This window comes from Falco biarmicus, chromosome 9 (assembly GCF_023638135.1).
Source record: "Falco biarmicus isolate bFalBia1 chromosome 9, bFalBia1.pri, whole genome shotgun sequence".
NCBI classification, from domain to species: domain Eukaryota; kingdom Metazoa; phylum Chordata; class Aves; order Falconiformes; family Falconidae; genus Falco; species Falco biarmicus.
In genome coordinates this window covers 37,973,443-37,994,235 of record NC_079296.1, presented here as the reverse complement: position 1 = coordinate 37,994,235, position 20,793 = coordinate 37,973,443, and the positions used below count along the sequence as shown (strand labels likewise).

General features: G+C 35.9%; 1 long non-coding RNA gene across 2 annotated transcripts in view; it reads right to left on the bottom strand.

The window, feature by feature from the left end:
* Positions 1-17,313, bottom strand: part of LOC130154931 (uncharacterized) — a 30,811-nt gene extending 13,498 nt beyond the window's left edge. Inside the window, exons 1-3 of one of the 2 annotated variants that reach the window (XR_008823886.1) lie at positions 15,341-17,313; positions 14,650-14,749; positions 5,166-5,811 (exon numbers count right to left, since the gene is read on the bottom strand). This is a non-coding gene — a long non-coding RNA (uncharacterized LOC130154931). Of the gene's footprint in view, positions 1-5,165; positions 5,812-14,649; positions 14,750-15,340 lie in introns of those variants that run through there. The other variant, XR_008823887.1, reaches the window with a different exon arrangement.
* Positions 17,314-20,793: the final 3,480 nt, after the last annotated feature.

The following is a 20,793-nucleotide window of genomic DNA, read 5'->3' as shown; positions in this document are numbered from 1 at the left end:
CTCTTTGGTAGAAAATATATTTAAATATTATACATGGGGTTGCTTTGTTTTTTTTAAAGCCACATTTCCTTGAAATGTAATTATAAAAACAAAGCATTTTTAAGAAGTGCCCAGGTACCAGGTGAAATCAATGTTTGTTACAAGATATCTGTGTATAGGAAACACTGGACTGCTTCTTCAATGAATAAACACGTCTTTATTCTCAGTGCATTCGTTTTTTTCCCTGGATATTTTGTAGCGATAGAACAGCTGAACATATTTGGAGCAAACAGAAGCTGTTCTGTAAATTCTTATTGAATTTTTTAAATCTAGCTAAATTTAACTCCTAAGTTACAGAAAATTGCATCCATATTGCTTAGTTCAAATAGCTGGAAATCTAAGTGCAAGGGTAACTACCTTAAGGCAAACACTTATTTTTGGAAATCAAAAATTGGATTGGAAATCATATTTTTAAAAATCTGTGCCTAGTGAACCATATCACAGTTGGGACTTCCACAAAGATTTCACCAAGGAAGTTCTACTTTACAAGGTATAGGCAACTTAGCTAAATACTAAAAAATCTAATGATACTCATGCTTCCCCCCACAAAGAAGTTGCAGTGTCACTGACTTCACTAAAATTAAGGTTGGCAACATTTTTACTTTTCAGAATTTGTACTGCAGCATCGTTTAGGAATTCTAGTCAAGAATTGAGCTTTGCTCTGTATGTGTGTACAGTACAAGATGGACTGTGCCCTAAATATCTTATAAATGGTGAGATGGAAAAAAAAAGCCTATAAAATGGGAATGAATTAAAGTTGTAAGACATGCTAATACATATCCACTGTTGACCTCAATACTTAGGAAGAAGCCACTGACTTTTCATTACTAACATACATTTTGGGAATGTACTACCCTAATTCCACCTTCAGCCACTGAAAAGTTACTGCAGCTAAAAATGTCACTCCAGTTCCAGTTCAAATATAACACTGGTCATCTTGTCAAAACAGGGTGATATGATTCAAAGAATCATAGAAACTGAGTATCTATAGCTACTTCAAACAGAAAATTCTGCAGTCTGAACCTTTTGCAAGAATAAAGGTTAATTTCCCACAAATAATTCATTAGAATTTCACACTGAATTTCAATAGTGTGACATGTATGTGTAGCACGCAACAAATATTGAATGAAACAAGCATTTCTCATCATCCCCCATGTTCTCACAATAATGTGGTTCTAGAATTACAATGTAATGACACTACAAATAGAAGTATTTCAGTTTTGCACTGCTGTTCAGTGGGACAAAAATTTCTGAGCAGACAAAACTCAGTCACTAAAAACACACCAAGCTCTGAGCAATTCAACTTTTACTTCATTTGGAGGCCCGCTGGAAGCAACAATTATCTAACGGGAAGGGGCTTCAAGTGCCCATACCAGTAAAGTCCAGCACAGAACAAGGGTCACAGCCGTCATCTGACAAGCACCAAACACCCAGTAGGGAAAAAAATATTTGAAAGCAATAATCAAACCCAAGTTAAATGGTCATGTTTACATCCACAAAGTGTCGCTGAAGGATTTGTAAAGGAAATTTGTAAAGGAAAGCTATAAAAAGAAACTGACTTCCTGAAAAGTTGTTGAGTTTGAGAAGTCCAAACCAGCATGGATAGTATCTGCTTCTTAGACTGCCTCCAGAAAGAATTTTTAATGATTAAACTTCCCCCTCACCCCAACTGACTCCCCAAAAAGCACTGACATCATCAATAGGCAGACAGCTGCCTATACACTATAAAGAACTTACTCTGCTGCCTTCAGTACTACAGTAAACTGGAAAACCCAACTTCCAGCTCAACACTGCACCCTCCCAGGAAACAAAAATACTACAGCATTACATAAAATCAGAATGTTTCCACTAGTAACATTATGAATTAGCATCAAGATAAAAGAGATCAGTAAAACATTCACCTCCCACTAGCAAAACCAAATCTAAGAGAAGGAGGATTATAATCTTATTATATTGTTCAATCACAGAGACTGATGCAAAGACCTGCTTTACAAAGTGTTCACAAGCAATGTATTGCGCTGAAGTGCTTTTTAGGACTTCAGTTTCCATTCTGAATGAATTTTGGTAACATGACCACAGATATTTTGTGTTGGTTTGTTCCTCTTTATGTGATCTTACCACCATTTAATCATTCACTGCATATTAATCCCTTACCTTTATAATTCTATGTATCACCATATGCAGTGGATGCTAAATTACAATGCTGCATGGAAGAAACAAAATCCAAAGAGAAATGGATGTTAAGTACTTTTATGTAAATTACATATAAACTGCAATGTCATGTCCCACTAAATGAAATTATATGCCAGAAGTGCAGAAACACATCAGTACTGTTCTTGCACACTACTCTGACATTTATGCTTTTGCATTGTATTACCCTTCCCACCTAAGATTTAGAAGGTTACCTTTCACTAAGCCAAGTTTTCCGTGTCATATAATTGCATGATTTACTTGCATCATACTCCCATTTCAGGATGGAAAACCCATTACTGTGCTAGCAGTGCAGGTGAGACAATGTCTGCTTAAGGTTTACTTATTTGTTAATGAATTAGTGTAAAATGGCACATTATTTATGGATTGTATTGATTTTTATTAAAATCAACTGTAATATTGACTGATGAGTAATATCCAAACAGTATTAACTTGGGTATATGATGGACAACATTTAATTCTATTCTCTCTATATATAATTCTGCAAATAAATCCATTACATAACTTCATACTCCCAGAAGGCTGAATCCACTTTCTGTTTGCTGATAAAGACCTAATGTAATTCGTAAGAAGCAAAAGCCCATATTTTAATAATTAACACAATTCATTACCTTTAGAGAGGCTAAAATATACATAAAAACCACTCCTGAATGCCAGTGTTTAAAGGACAGAGTTGCTCAGAACATACAGTGCCTCTTCTACATGTGTTTAACCTAGCCTGAAAGTCTGTCCCAGCAGCTTTCACTCCATGAACAGTCCAACTTGCGCCTCAGGAAGCCTACTAGTCTGCATGATGGTGACCAAGGGCAAAACGTCAATAAGACTTCTGAGAGAAGACAGACAGTAAGGTCAGATCTTTGTATGTAACTGTTCCTGCAGCAGAGTCCCCGCTCTCCCAAAACAGGGCTTAGTTCCTACTGATGCTTTTGTTTTTCACTGAAAGCTGCTTAATTGTTAAAAATAACTCCTATCAAAGCTATTCATTTGTCATTTGCAAGAATTCTAAAATATAAGACATGGCAGCAGCCAGCAGGGAACCCGCCAACCTTCCCTGCTGGAAACCCACCAACAGCTGTTCTGGGACAGCAGCTCCTTTTCTCCTTCTCCCTCATGGCTAACAGTAGCAAGGGCTTGTTCCTGGAAACTCCCCACAGCAGCACCAGCAGCAGTACCCTTCAGCTTCACAGTCTGCCGCCATCACAACTGACATCAGCAGTCAAACTTTTGCAGGCTCTACATCCTGCTACAAACACATCTGCTTCTCCAGCTGCCCTGCTTCTACTCATTTTTCGAGCTTCCCCACCTCCTGTCCTTTTCTGCCTTTTCTACCCACTTCTACAACTGAAAGAAGCAAACAAACAAAAGGCCATTCAGGGCGCCACCAGGGCTGAAATGAACTCAACTGCTTTGCAGAAGGCTTTATAACTTTCTACCAAACTCTTATCTTTAAAGTCTGTTTTTCAGAGGGTACATAAAACACACTTCTTACTCTAACTTAGAAGCAAGCATCATTTGCTAGTTGATCCTTCTGCACATTAAACTGCCAGGACTATGATGGTAGTAGTGCAACACCTGGGGCAGGAAATCCACTAGTAAGTAATTCCTACAGTAGGAATTTCAGATAGCTGGCGAGGACATTAGCATAGAAAACACTTTATTTACGATTTACAAAATCTATTATTGTTTCCAGATAACATAAGCCTAAAAATTAAAATCCAAACATTTAAAGCCTAAAAAAATCTAGAAGTTTAGATTATTTTCACTCAAGCATTCTCATTTATGGTATGCAATCACATGTGCTTTTACAGCCATTGAAAATAAAAACCTTCCTTCCATGACTCGATACTAGCTCTTTTTCGAGCATACAAGAGACACCATAAATAGGATTAAAGCAAACCTACGCAACTTTGGAACCCACATGTTAAACTTACAAAGTTTAAGAAAGTTAGTTCTCTGAGGACTAGAACTCCAAAACATTATAAAACTTTTTCCATGGGAGCCATTTATGTGAAAACAAACCAAAGAATAACTTTAAAACTGACATAAAAATAAAAACATGGAATTAAGTTAATTTCTGGTGTTAGTCCATTCAGTTACACCACAGGTCAATTTGGCCCATGATCTGTAGAAAATAGTATCATCATTCATTACAAAAAAAAAAAAAAACAAAACACCAAAAACTTAATTAATAAAAGGATCAAATGAACTACATGAACAAGGAAGCAACTGTCAGAAAGATTTCAAATTAAAAGTATGCTTTCCACCAGCATTAAATATATTCAATCTTCTTAAATGCATTTTGATGTAAAGTTCTCAAAGCAAATTTATTTTGTCAAATTAGTATAAGATGCAAACAAGACCGAGCTATTATAATGCCAATATTACCTTATTCAAGCAGATTAACTCTTGCTAATTATTAAATAACACATCTGGCCTGTGGCATATTCTCAGTGCATAAAAAGATCTAATTAGCTATTTGAAAGTGTTCGGGGTGATAGCTGAATATTCGCTGTGCATAAGGATCACTGTCCATTGCCATTTTTTGTCCCGTGTAATGGTGGCAGCTCTCCGGATGAAAGTGTTCACAGTGAAGGCTAATCCACTCTCTTTCAGTACTGTATCTTTCTGCTTCGGCAAGTATTCTAGTGAGAGCCATGATATAACTCAAAGCCATCTGAAGGGTCTCATACTTGGACAGCTTCTTGTCTTGACCCCACTGTGGCACCACCTTTCTCAAACGATCAAAGGCTGTGTTCAGTCCTTGCATCCGTCTTCTCTCCCTGGCATTGGCAGCCAGTCTCCTCTTGGCAGCATTCTCCATTCTTTCCGAACTGCACTTCACAACACAGCCTGGTCCACTTCTGCACTGGATGTTTGATTCTACACCTGAATCCAAATGACTGGATTTACAGGTTTTCATATTCAATGCAGCTTCAGTTTCACACACACAGAGATTACTTTTTAAAAATTAGGTATCTAAAGAGCAGTAGGGAAAGCACTCAAGTGAGCAGCCTGCGTACCTCTTGAATCTGTTTCCAGATATCAATGACGGAATATTTTTCTCAGCATCTCAAAGAAAAGAAAAATAAAATGAAAGGTCTTCTGATTCTTCTGGAAATGTCTGAAAATCGCTTCTTATTGTTAAAAAAAAAATAAAAATAAAGAGGTTTTAATGTCTTATGTTTTCATTCTTTTAATTTGTTTGAACTCGAAGAGATAGAAAACAATGAAATCTCCATTCTCAAAAAGTATGTTACTGAAGAAAATGGTCCACTTGATTCAAAAAGGATCTGAATGGATTAAGGACACATCCACTCCAAATAACCATTTCAAATGAAAGAAGTTCTGATTCAGTTTAGGAGAGTATTTTGAAATGATGCACTGTTGCAAAGTGAAGACGTAACTTCATAACAGAAATCTCTCCTTTCTTGACTCCTGCCGGCAAGCAATGATTGTGTCTTACTGACACAAGGCTTTATAGAAACTGCAGAAGCTAAACAGGTGGTAGCAGGTGGGCGGGCGGCACTCTGCTTCCATCCCAGTACCTTCCCACCCTGGGAACTACAGGCAGAAAAAAACACAAAACAGTAAAATCCAAACATTACAGCCAGCCTTCATCTGTTGAGAAGTCTTCCAAAGCCATTCTGTCCAGCCCTAACAACTTGCCATCTGGAGTAGTGTCTGGCTGGCCCCACAAGACTGGGCAGTTAAGCAAAAGATCCTTTCAATGGATAATCTGTTGCAACTCAGGAAAAAAAAAAATCTGTGCATTGTAGTATTTGTACATTAAAATGTGAAAATTCTGGTTAGATAGTATTTAGGGTAGAAGAAATAACTGTTCTAATGAAACAGAGGAGAAATACCTTAATTGTATATGGCTGAGAATACTACTCTTTTGCACTATGTGGTACCAAAATAAGTACTCTAATTACTAGAAATTCTTCAGCACTCACAATTTTCATGTTGTATAAAGTACATAACATTGCAGAGAGAGTAGTATCTTGACAAAAATGGGGATTATGTATTCACCTCTCTGCAAATCTAATGTCATTAAAATAATTTAAATATATTTAAACAGTTCAGATGTAGCTATGAATTTACCTAATGATTGTAAAAATATTTAGATAGGTTGTGATATAGACATACACAAAAACATGTAAGTATACAAATAATCTGAAAACTGCCCTTTTTACTACATCACAATGAAGAATATATGTGTATGTTATGTGAATTTAAAAAAAAAAAAAGTGTCATCTTAGAAATATCCCTAAATAAGTAAAGAGAATAAAAAAGGATGTGAAAAAAAGAAATCTGGTTGCTGGCAGTAAGGGATTATTTCTGCTACCAACTGTAATGATAGGGAAGCCACCATATATATACCCACACCCCATAATCAAAACACCTTTCTTTTACTGTACTTGTATTATTAAAACCATTATCTACATAAACTTACAAGGAAACATCATACAATCATTTTATAAGATACACAACAGGTTAAAAAAACCCCAAACCTGCCACACAATGATTTATTATCTGTATTGATTTCAAACTTAATTAAATTGTTACCAGCTTTCATAAATCAGTAACTTTTTTCATTAGAGACTGAATACTGTATATTTATTTAGAACTATAGCTCAATTGTTTTCATTATGACTCCAAAACTTGGTGTAGTTGTAAACAGCTGATTAATCCCTAGCAGAAGCAATGACAATGAAAGAGGTTGAATAATCCAAAAACAATAGCATGCAATTGAACACTAATGGACTCCAGCATGACAGATGTTGAACGCAGGCTGTTAACGCCCAGTTGCTCTGCTCTTAATATTCTGAATCCTAATGGTCTTGAACAGAAATGATAGCTGAGGTAGGGAGTCTCCATTATTCCATTATCAAAATGTATGCCACATCTTCAATTTTTAAAGAAGTACAACTGCATCATGTTTCATTATAAATGTTCAACATTCCTATCTGTGTGCATTGACCTATTCTCCCAAACGTAAAGAACTACTACTACACATTAAAACGCTACTTTCTGAATGACAATTTCTGATTATTTGTGTGTGAGAGCAAGTGGAGAACGGCACCTTTCAAAAAAGCCACATAACCATATGCCTTTCACAGAAGGATCAGCAATTAGAACTTGTGAGATACTTCTTTTTCTGAAGACATTTCATGGGAAGTATCACACATGCAGTAGAAAAAAAAATACACCTCTGAACTTCATGCTATTGCTAGAGCGTATTTTAGTGCTACAACCTTCCACGCCCAAATAAGTTTGTTAGTTAAATCCTTTGTCTCTTAAAATGAATCTCAAGGGGTTTTTAATGTAAACGAACACAATCAAATTAAGATGTTTTGTAAGTTAATAAATATTGTGCATTCTCATGAGATGGCTATTACTCAGTTCAGATAATTAATCACTCTCAGTGTTAAGAGTGCTGGTAACTTCATGCCAGAAGTATGAAAAGGACCCCTTTAAAATATCATATGGTATAATACCCTTTTTTTTCATTTGTCAGCAGTTTTCCTATTTTTAACTTCATATGTCCTGACAGTATGAATTACAACAAAGACTTTAAATATATTGAAAATCAGTTCCTAAAAACTTTGCATTTTACCCACAAATGCACAGTAACATAGTGCATGACAGTGCTGTTAATTTTCCCCTTCCTACTTGATTCACCACCATTATCATGCTTTGACTAACACACTGATATAATCTCAAAGGAGACGGTATGATTTATCTCTCTTACAGAACAAACTGTAACTTTATCATAAATTATTTACTATCAAATGACAGGACAAGGGCCCAAATCCATCTGGATTAATAATGAACCTCTAACAGGATTTTATAGTTTATAGGCAAGGCTAAAAAATTGTTCTGTAGCAGATCAAAATGTCTGCTTTTTATCACTTACAATTGTTTTAAGTTTCTGCTTTATAAAAGAGAAATAAGAAAAGTGAGTATTATGGTCTTATCCACACCAACTAATTTAGTTCATTTGCACAGCCCACCAGCCATATGAAAATACGTTATCTCAAGCTAGAAAATAAACTGCTTTACTGCTCAGTCAATAATGGAAAGGGTATCAGTGAAATTCTCCCAGGTTTCCTCCACCTGGTTTGATTTCCTCTATATTTCAGTTTGTCACAGTTATTGCTTATTTAATTCTATCCCCTCCTCCATTTATTTTTAATTATTTCTTAGAGATCTTATTCTTTGAAATAATTTTTCAAATTATTCTCAAGATTTTTATGATATGTTTACAAAAAGCTATTAACATAATCTGATGTGATATACTGCTGTGGTGCTAAAAACTCTTCTAAATCCCAATCATATTGGTCTCATCTTATTGTACATCAATCATTTCTCAATAATTTCCCTTTTACTCCTACCGTAATCTCAAGACAGAAGAGCATTTGAATCACCAGAAAGAAGTTCTGTGTCTACGCAATTACTCAGATTTCGATCTCTGAATCTCTAACTATGCAGGTGGAAATTTAGCACTACTCCATGATCATAGCAGCATTATTCTTGATTCACATTTTAATTCTAAAAGAATCTTTAATCAAAATATTATATTTTTCTCAGAGAGAAACAAGAGAGACAGGTAAGAATGTTATTTCAGTCATCAACCAAATTATTTCAGCATCATTAAGTCACTAATGATATTAGGAAAATATAGTATAGTTTCCATCTGAAGAAATTAACTAGTTTCAGGATTTATGACTGCATACAGAAATACATTTAAAATTGTCTGCTAGATGTATGACTACATACAGAAATACATTAAAAATTGTTTGCTAGATGTCCAAGTGAAGAACTCAGATGAGATTATCACAGCACCCACTAAGAAAAGCTGGATATCTTCCACCTGTACTACTATGGAAAACCCAATTTAATTAATCTTCTTGTGAAATGACTGTGGCCAAATACTAAATTTAAAAGGAAGTCAAAGTGAAATTTTGGTTAAAGTTTAATTCCTCAATAGCTTCTGTTCTCTAGTTGTACTAAAAATAACATGCACAAGCAATATATCAAAAAAAAGAATCTTACCTGGTCCTTCTAGCCAGAACTCACTATTTCATCTCAAGAGATCCTTTCTAAAAGCCTCATCAAGACTTCTTACCATTGTAGTTTATACTGAGCAAAGCTGAAAGACTGGCATGCTGTACGCTGCCTAATTAAGAGCAGGTGGGTAACTACCAAAATATGATCATCCTTAAGGGTCCAATTTCTAGTAATATTTGACTCAGCTCACAAGACAGGCTAGAAATCCATGGTGTGCAGAATAACATATTTTCCTCCCTTGGCTATTTACATTGTTTTTGTTATCACAGCTAGGACAATCAAAAAACAGACAAATTCACAAGTGAATGTTGTATCCTGAACTGAAGAGAAATTTATACACTTACTCATACTGGGAAGCTGAACAGCAATCTACAGCAGTAAGATGAATTTACAATCACTTCACCTGGGGCTTTCCAACCTCATACTGGACACCCTTTTCTAGAGTGCTTAGAACATTTCATTTTCCTCTGAAGTCTCTCTGGGGTGAGCTTTTCTCTCTAACAGTTCAACAAATCTCCCGACCACACTTAAAGCTCTGCTTGCCATGACACCGGACAGCTATCACTTCTTCTCAATTTACCCATTTCTCCTTGCCAGTCATCCTTTTCTGTTCCATGTTATCTTTCTTAAGTAGCTTTTCCCAGTGATCCTGCACAGAACACCCTTTCAACATAACTTTGTTTTAAAGCATGTTTTTACAACAGGAGGTCTAAAATGTCAAAAAACAAAAATAAGAAAGAGTTCATTTTACCATGGTACTAGAGGAACATGTTTTGAATCTTTAACTGTCTAAAATGTTTCTCACCTGTATTATGTATTGAATATACATACATACATATACACACGTGCATACACACGACAGCTCAACAAAAGAAAAGTTTCCAATTAGAATGATATTGCAACCCACTGTACCACTAAAGCAGAAAAAAAAAGCTTTGACACATCATTACAAAGCTAGCAAATTTTCTGAGTACTTGACACCATATAGGTTCTCCTATGGTTAAAAACAGTTATCTATCAAGATCAATTCCACCTGTGCACACTCAGTAATCTGCAAAAGCTGGCCTGAACTTTTTCACAAAGGGATGTACAGGCAACGCACAACAGGGGGGAGGGACGCAGTTACCTGACACGATGTCCACTGCTTACCATTCAACTAGCATTGTGCAAGGAAGACTGGATACTCAAGTACTACAGCTGTCGAAGTTTTGCTCTACAGCTGAACTAACTAGCCCAGGCAAAACACCGATCCTCTGTTCATCTTTTAAACATAAATTAACTCGTTTAGTGCTATCTTCAGTAGCACTGGGCACTACAAATATGCCCACAGCAACCACTTTAAGAAAATTAAAATTACTTGTTAGGCATTCTGGCTCAGGCAAGAGCAGACAGAATTCATGTATTTAAGATATAATTCATTTAACTATCTTTTATTTTCCTATACACCCAAATCCAGCGAGGCAAGAGTCTTCAAGAGAAGACCTTCCTTTACTACATAACTTGAGGTTTATTAAAAGTGCTACCTATGCTATGCACCAAAAAACAGATGAGGGAAGGGATCTGCTTTACCTTCCTGACTCCAGACAGGAATTACTGGTTTTATGATCTCTCCTAGATGTTTTTCTAACCTGTTCTGAAAAACTTCTAACACGATAACTAGCAGCTCAAGTGATAAATTACTGTCTTTTAACATACCAGTTACCTCAGGATTAGAAGGATGAAGTAGGTGGTTGGGACATATTTCATCAGCTGATGTGACTATTTCCTCACACCAGAAGGAAGTATAAACTCAGGACTCCTGGGTTCAACTGCAGATTCTGGAGGGATCAGTGTTCCTGACTTCCCTCTGTTGTGGCCCTTACACACTCTTGAACTTTCTCAGATGCCTCCCATCCAACTGTCATCCTGCCCATTCCTCACTCCTGTGCATCACAATCACCTCTGTAAATGTATGGGGATATTTGAGATTACAGGGGGATAAACTCCCGTGTTTCACCTCCTGTGCCCACTGCCCTCCAAACACAACGAGACGGTCCTTTTAACTTCAAACCAGAGATGTTTGTTTCAAATGGATTCTGCAGAGATGGTAACAGTCAAAGCCCAACAATTTATGAACCAGCATAGGTGAACTAGGATTCATGCACTTATTTTTAAGAAGTTTATAACTGTAACTAAATTTAATGAGATCCCTGATACAGAAGCAACAGCAGTGCTACAAAAAACCAAACCCAAATAATCTTAAACTTGTTAGGAGAATGGATGAACTAAACTTCTTAATAGGAAAATTAGCTCAGTGTTCTTCCTTAATCAAAAGATATGGTCAGACAATCTCAAGCAACAAAGGTAATGCAGTTTAGGATGTCATCTTAGCAGAGGGTATGATTTGTTATTACATTTTATCTACTGAAACTTCAGGCTTTTGCTGAAACAGATGGTCTTACTCCTTTCCTGTCCCTAGGTGCTTGCTTCCTCCCAAACACTCGCAAGGTAGGCAATAATGCACTTACAGGTTGAGTCAGTTCCCCAAGCTGACTTTGTGGAAAAACATTTTCTTACACTGTAGTAATTCTTAAATTACCTATTTGCTATGCCACCTGAAGCATAAGAAACACATTAATGTCATTTTAATTGTCCTACATTCAAAACAACTTTTTTTTTATTAGACAAAAAATACCAAGATCATTCACAAGTTAGACTTTAAAATTATTTTTTTTCTTTGGAATTCAGAACAAAACCCACAAAAATTCCTGCACATAGAAACTGAACAGGTAACTATGCCAAGAGACAGTCTGGAAATTCATCCTGGAATGAAATTACTTCCCTAGAAGTTTCTGTACCTTTTTATTTTCAGCACAAGTATAACATTTACCAAATTTCCTACTAAGACTATGTCTAATCCTATACTTAAAATGGCAAATACTGTAAATTCCAATTTAGTTAGGCCTGTATCTAACCTACTTGATAATCATGAATTATGCATTTTACCTCGCTTTGTTGTGGTTTCCAACTTTTACAAGACCGTGGGCAACAATGCTAACTATACATTGCAGATGTCATAGCAGGTTCTTACAGTTGCGGGGTGTTAGGGCTCTCCCCAATTAGCTCTCGAAGATCACTTATTATTGATGTGTGAAAAAGCAACTCCTTTTTATTTTCTCACATACCTTTTTCTCTTGATACGTGGGGATTGTCTTCCTGATTCACAGGAGAAAACTGAAACTGTTCACACAGTAGTATAGTCTCTTTGAATGAGCAACGATCTTACTTTATCACAGCCTGGGGAAGAGACAGCTGTTAGATTAGTGGAGTTTTCTGTTTCCTGTTGCAGGGAGAAAGGGGAGTACAGAAAGGGAGCTATAAAAGGTGCTTCATGGTATCAAAAGAGAGGAATGTAAGGATGTGCTCCCACTAAGTTTCCCAGATACATCATCAGAAAAAATTTCAAAATCAAAAAACAAACTGCTTGCACACGCAGATTTTGGTCGAGTAAGTAGCTTGACATTACTACAAAAATAGAAAAAAATGCAGCTTTTTAAGTATTGTATTAAAACTTTTCTGTATAATATATAACTGTCAAAATATCACAGTCTCTGAGTAAAAGCACTATTTCCCCCCAGACACCAAGAGCTAGTCCTCTTTTTCCTCGTATGGCAACCTTCCATGGGACAGGACCTGTAACAGACTCTATGAACATTCAGCTTTTTATTCTTTCCATCAGCATACTAAAACATTCATTTTCTCCGTATTTTCCTACAGTGAAAAGTCACTGTCTATAGCCTATTCTTGTCTCTATCAAGAGGCATGAAGACCCTCATACTGAAGCTGACATCTTTCCAGCACCTATAACCACAAAAACTAAGGAGACACGTAAGCAAGTGCTGCAAGATAGTAAATCTATTTATGAAACACTGTTACTTGTCTATAATTTCTATACCATAAAGACTGCAATCTGCAATGCACAACCTGCTTCAGTCAAAGTACAAAAAGAATCGATGTGTAGGAAAGTATAAGGTAGTTTGTATGAAAGTGAGCGTTAAAATTGTTGGAAATTTAACTACCTCTTGACAAGCAGACAAAAACCAAGAACCATAGAGAATGGTGCCTGTTTTGAGAAACAGAAAAGTGCACAAGAAAGAAGCTCCATAAGGGATAAAATATAGTGTCTAACGCCACAAACCTGTAAAGACTTGAGTATGTTTAATATTAAGCCCTAAGTAAACCCACTGAATTCAGTGGCAGCCTGCTTACAATATTTAAGATAAATACCAGCACTTGTAATTTCAGGGAAAAGAGAAAAAGCAAAGACAGACAATGAGGAAAACCAAGGGCCACAAGATGAGATATAAGCAGAGATACAGGCGGGAACACAAAGTGAGAATAAAAGGAAAATGAAAAACACGGGAAGCTTTCAAGTGGGCTGAGTTGCAACAGTTTACAGGGGCTGGAATCTATAGACCATAATATTGGGAACTGTCTTTTTTTTTCTTCTCAAACTCTTTGACTCTGTTGTAACGTGAAGCAGAGAATGCAATGCACTTCAAAAACTAATTACAGTTATGCATCTGGTTCCTAACCAGTTAGGAAGAAGTCTCAAAACTCCTCATCTCCTGAAACATAATTAATGCTACAGTTAATGTTGCTTGCTCAAAACAAAATTGTGTATAGATTGTGCCATATAGTTTATTGACTGAAATAAAAATATATGAAGCAACAACGGCAAGAGTAATTCCAAAGGATGCTGTAAGCTTTTAATAAAATAATTTTTCAGCTCAGAAGTAGCTATTTTCTTGTGCAAACAAGCATAAAATTACTACTCACTGCCCTGCTTCTCATTGATTTCTACTTGGCACAGTTTGCCAGATGCTGTTTGGTCTAAGTGTTGCCTTGACCTCCGCTGGTGACGCTGGCCCCTTTTTGCTTTGTTGCGCAGTATTTTCCCAGCAGGGAGGTCCCACCCCTCTAATAGTTCAGTTGCAACTTTTGCTAAAGACTTATAGGTTACCCATATGTTGTACTGGAGGGGCCAGCCTGACTGGAATTAACTCAGAAGTGGCGTCCAGCATTGCGGCTGGAGCTGGCCCAGAGGAGATTATAAATGCCCCAAAACTAATTAAATATTTTGTCTCCTGCTGGTAAACAAAAGCGAATGAGGGCAAAAATATGAAATGCCTGATTTAACTAGGACCTGTAAGTAGCTTGACAACAGCAACCCTGAAGCCAGTGATGCATGATTTAAAAGCCCCTAATGGGTCAAAGATGTTACACAAGTGAGACTTTTGTCGATTATCCTTCACTTTATATACTTGCAAAACTGTTACATAAATGTACCCGCTATCAGTTTTCAGAGTATGTCACAACAGCATTTCTGGGGTAAAAGCCATGCAGTCCAGATATTTCTTTGGAAGCATTCTTAACTTTCTCTTTTGCACTGAAAAAGTACAGAAAATAAATGTCACCACCCAAAGAAACATGTACAAATAAGAAGTGACAGTATTTTCAGTAACATTTTTAAGGATCTGAACTGTCAAATGGTGCTTCATAAAATGAGACAGATTTCTCTTATTTAGTAACATATTTAGTGACATTTTTAAAAAACTGTTAGCCAAGTGCCTTTTTCAAGGCACTTCTACTTAAAGAAACATATATAGAAGAATATATATAAAGAAATCCGTTAAATTATTTAAATACAGAATAATGTATATTTAAGAATTCAGCTAAGTTATTTAAATAATGGATCAAATGCTCTTGATATATATTATTCATATTTAATGTATTCAGTTTTGTAAATTAAAAATTCTCTCTCATGGCATTTTAAATACTCTATATTCATAAGGGTACACCATATTTTAAAATACACTACTGCCGACTTAACTTCTTTTAGTAATGTATAATAGTTATCATGCAAATATTACATGAAGATGTTTTAGAAAGTTAAGTGAAGAAATGTCCTACAAAAAAGCTATTAGTAAAGAAAATGAGAATTCTATGTTCTACATACCAATTTCACATACATGCTTACCTTCATCTGTTTATGTAATCCTACTGCAGTTAATGGGACTAATCAGGTGTCCACATTTCAAAAGACCTGTAAGCTTTGGTCATCCAGTCCCTCAGTTCATAATGCTGTTAGTGTGCGCTAGAAAGTGCCTTGTTTAATGAAAGTATAGCATTCACCTTTCCTGGGAGAGCATGTGTCAAATATTACGTTTTCCACAAGCACATTTTTACTTACATTTCAAAAAAAAAAATTACAATAAGGTTTTCTTTACTTGCTGAAATTTGAAACTTACTGAAAAATGGCAAGGATTAAATATCTGGGTAAAAGAAAAGGAAACCTTAAAACAAATTGATAGATGCACATATATACATACATAGATGTACAAAAAACATATATACACCTCCCTTCATTTTGTATAGTATTTTACTGTTAAGATTTTTACTTTATAATTAAAATGTGATTCACACTCAGTGTAAGTAAAAGTTTACACTATCAACTGTAAGGGCTGATGTTGTAATTAATGCTTTCCAAATTAACTAGGAACTTCTATAGCTATATTGGTTTGCATCCTGCCATAGACAGATGAGTGCACATGCACACAGGCATATAACACATCTGCTCTTTTGTCCAAATGGACAGCAGGACGCCACAGAGGTTTCTCCATCAAAAGAAATGCAATTCTAAAAGATTAAGATGTTATACTTCAGCACATGGTAACATTTGATGTTTCAGATTTTCTAATCTCCCAAGTGTCACATTTCCAAACTGTAATGAATTAGATGTGACAGGTATATTCTAAAAGCTACTAGTAAAGCTGGTTGTGAATAAAGAAACACTTAATGTAGTGATTGCTAATACATAATGCTGTATTTAGAATGCACAAAGGACAATGTTTCCCATTAGGTAAATGAGAATAAAAAGTGATAAACCATGACTAGAAGAGCAAAAAAACCACTTCATCTAATGTATACGGAAAAAGGACTGAATATTTGGTATCAAAAAGCTTGTTTGGTTTTTCTCCCATGAAGCTACTTGTTTCTTTTCATTCCTTGTTATTTCAGAGATTTCAAGAATCTCAAATGACAGCATTCTATCAGATTTTAGTGGAGCTTTCTCTTGAATTATCCAGACTTGAGGATGGGGAAGTTTTCTCAGACTTAATTAATATCACAGTGAAAATTTCAAATGAAAGGCTTTTTAAAGCAATGTATTTAGCCACTTTTGATAAACAGGTTTCCTTTTAGATATACAAAACAAATGATACAATCTTCTTTATTTAATGACATACACTGTGGTTTATGCCATCAGCTGCTCCCAGACCTTAAATCCTAACACAGAAAATGCACTGAGGCAGCTATATTTCCCTGCAGCTGGTCTTCCTCATATACAATTGAAAAGCAAAAAGGTATGTATTACTTTGTTTTTCCTTACAGCTTAAAAAAAAAGTGTAAGCATAGTAATATCTGTATTTTTGCAATTTAGATTCACCAATATATGTGCAGTGAAGTGCTATCAATTTAAAGAATTAGGGATGCTTTTAGAGTCAATCACCAGGAAGACTTCCTGCCCAAGTTATACAGCATTAAAAAGTCAAGAATGCAAGCTTTACAGCATGGGCTATTCAATCTAACAGACAAACCCATAAAAAGATTAAATAGCTAGAGGACAAAGTTTGAAAACCATGAACTGGAAACACAAAATATATTTTATCAAGGAATATGATAGATTCTTCATAAGCTTACATTTTTATATTAAATTTGGATGTCATTCTACTTTACCTAAATCACAAAGTATTGCCTTCAGTGCCACAGATTGCTTTGTGGACTATTACAGTCTGCAGTACACATTCAGGTCATCAGATTAGATGATGGCCTTATATAGATGCATCTATAAAATGCAGAAAAGACTACCAAAGTTACCTACTAATAAAAGACAGCAAGCCACTAGAAGTCTGAAACTACAAAGAACTCTGGTAAACTGCATGCAAATTAATTTCATTTTTATTTAGGGAAAGCATGTATCTTCTTTAAGGTGAATTGAAGCCATTTAATATATCTCAGGTATTCGGAGAATTAAGAAGCTATAAAATTCAAAAGGCTCAATGAAGAGGAAACAAACCCAAAATATTTTACTGGTATTACTGAAATTTGAAATGTATCACTGTATCACTCAGTCTTCCTCTAAATTTTGATGAGTACGGGTGACAAAAAAGGAACATGTATGACACCTGGACAGGGAACACAAGCTTGGATCTATTTTTTTCAGAAAGGTTGTTTTCTAGAAAGGGTGTTTATGTGTTCTTCCACAAAGAAAAAAGATCTGTTGATTAGACTGGTCTCACTACATTGTACAAGGCCTTTGCATGAGTACACACTGGAGGAAGCACGTGAGAAAATTTGTTCCTAGTTAAGAAAAGACCAGCACAATCAGTCTTAGGTCTCAATAAGGGAAGTAAAATGCTTGAAAACAGTTGAGGAGGGAAAATGAATATACAGAACTTATGATCTCTCTTCTACTTTTTCATGGCTGGCAGGAAAGACTAACTGAAGCGATGAATTCCTATTGTACCATTCTAAGGATCAAGATTCCACCTTCTTTTTGTCCATCTCAAAATCCTAGGGCATGGCACAACATCATTCACGCTCCCAGCTAGCAGGGAAATCTAGGAAAAATCACACCTCCTCAAGTACAATTCCCTTTGGAGGTCTTCTTGGAACTGTCTGACTGTACAACCTTTTTAGTCAGTGCTAGTGCCTGATAAGACAACTGAATCCTTTGTTAAGAATTTCCAAAATGAAACAGAAGTACAAATTAATTGGTATTCTGACTGGGACTAATTCAAAGGTGTCGTCTAGTACCTTGGGACACGGTGTGTTCTACTTTGGAGAGAATCAATCAGTCAGAGATTGATGAAGAGGTGGTGAGGTCAGGTTTGCAAATACTGAACCATCTGCAGAGTCTCCTGGGTTGGTACCTGCAGCATAGTAATTTACAGGAGCAGGTGCTTCCTTTTAATCTACATTTTTTTTCTGCTGAAATTGTAACTTTATTGAGAAAGTGTCTGCAGTTTGTCATTAAGAGGGTACTTTGTTTATTGTTGCTATTAACTGCTGAAAGGTTTCTGAATGTTGTAGTAACCATACTCCTTAAAAACACAGGTAAGAGTAGAGGCTGTGATGTTAAATATGTAGTGTCAATTATATGCATCTTCAGAAAGCTGCTACACATAAACATACTGAAGTCCAAAAGGCAGTTTTTAAAACAATTATTTTGTCCAGTAAGGAGCAATTTCTTTTTGAAAATGGATGACTGAAATTATCATAGTCGTTAAGATTACAATTTATTTCTGTTTACAGCCATAAATACTTATGGAGAAAGGAGGCATTCTGAAACAAAAGAAAAATTCAAGAATTCCAACTGGAATTTCCCACCTGAATTGAGCTTGGTGGGGTGGGCACTCTGGTAAGTCCCCTATGCTTTGATCCAAAGCACAGCCAAAGGTCGGTAGAGAATACATTTCAATTCAAATTCAGGCTCCTGGCTTTGCCACACCTCATACTCTGCTCCACCTCTACTATAATCTACACAACCTCTAGCCTAAGATCTCTCAACCTGACTCCCAGGTCACACAGACTGTCTAACTTCAACTAGCAGCAAAAACTGAGGGCATGCCCTCAGGTGTTGTAACTATGCTCACATATTACAGAGTCTACACAGGCGTGTACACCTCCTTCTCCTCTTCCTGCTCCTCACAAACCTACTTCATCCCCTTCAAACTCTTTCCTCTTCACAATTCTAGAATTGTTATTGACAATTTTTTGGGGGGTTGCTTAATGTATTTTATCTACCCTTTAATTCTTAACAGAACAAAAACTACATATGGGAAAGTGGATTCTTCCTTTGGGTTTATCACCAAAAAAAAGTCACTGGACACTGGCACGTGGATAAAACTTAGGCTTGTAAGATTCATGATATTAAAAACCAGAGAATGTCATCCTTCGCCAATCAGGAAGGCAAAAACACAAGTCAAAGTGAATCTCTCACTAAAGAAACCAACAGAGATAGAAAAGTTTATTTCTTCTTATTCTGCTTTAGACATTAAGGCTAAACTAAATGTCTCAGCCTAAAGCTGACGTCTAATAAAAAAAAATTCACACTTTTTGACTATCTGGTAGTATATTGGGTTTTGTTATTCCACTTCCCCATTCTTTTGAAATTTTTTCATTACAGTGTGTAGTAAATTTTAGAAAACAAAAGGACAGTGACTAGCAACTGAAAAAATAGAAAAATCGCTTGTTCTGTCTTTTTATTTTTGTCTAGTAATGAAAGACAGATCTACTCATCTGGAAAAAAATATTAAAATGTAAAAGTCAGAATCAAACCGCTTAATTGGCAGTTTTTTTCAGTTTTTAATCGAACTAATTTAATTTTTATGTGATCTGGCATCACCCGTAATTTTCATTTAGTTTCCTTTCCTTACTTCTGGGAAGGTTCCCTCTGTTCCTAGCATGTTTCCCTGTCACTCTGATGAATACTGAGACAAAGAAATTGTTCCTTTCCCAGACATAACTGACTCATCTGTTGCTAATTTCCCCTTCCTATACCTTACGGAGCACATGGCTCCTTCCTATGGCCTCTTGCTGTGTACACATTCAAGACATCTTTAATTTCCACATTTTGCAAAATTTTCCAATTTTGATAACAACTTTACAACATATGTTTTCTCTCTATTCTAACCTAGATAACAGAGAAGAAAATCAAAGTATTGCCATGAATCCTGTAAGCAAATCTATTAAACGGCTTTTGAACAAAAACATGGTTTCCATTTTCTTATCATCCCTTTTAGCTGTACATTCCTTTGCATAACAGCAAACTTACATGGTTTCTGTTGCTCAATGTATTTTTTTTTCTTATTTTGCTACCTTCCTCATGATTCCGTGCTTTCTTCCTGACCTCTACACGAGCTATGCCTCTGCAAAGGCACACACTAAAGAAATAAAATGACCAAATGTGGATCTAAATTTTCGTATCTCAGCTGTTGGATCTAGCCACAGGCTCACTCAAAACTTACAGTGGCCTGTAACTTAATGGCCTTCTGTTGGACACTTTCATGATAAATAACTCTTAAGTGCATAGGAATTTTTGGAAGTGTATTTGCCTTTGGTTCAACACATCCCTGTGCTACAGTCTTAATAAGAGAGCAGCACAAAACAGTTCTGCAAATTCTCTGCACCAGAAACCCTAACAGAGATACTGCATTTTTCCGGCCTTTCACTTATTCTTCACTTAATTTAACTTTTGATTCAATATTTTACCAAAACAATGCAAGTTAACTATTTTCTTAGAGAAACACTGAATTGTAAACTTCTATGTTAATAGTTGTAATATTATACAGGCAGTTCTAGAAAATTCTCTCAAAGTTTTATTTAATCAATGAAGAAGGCCTAGCAACTTGCATTTAAAAAAAAATGCGT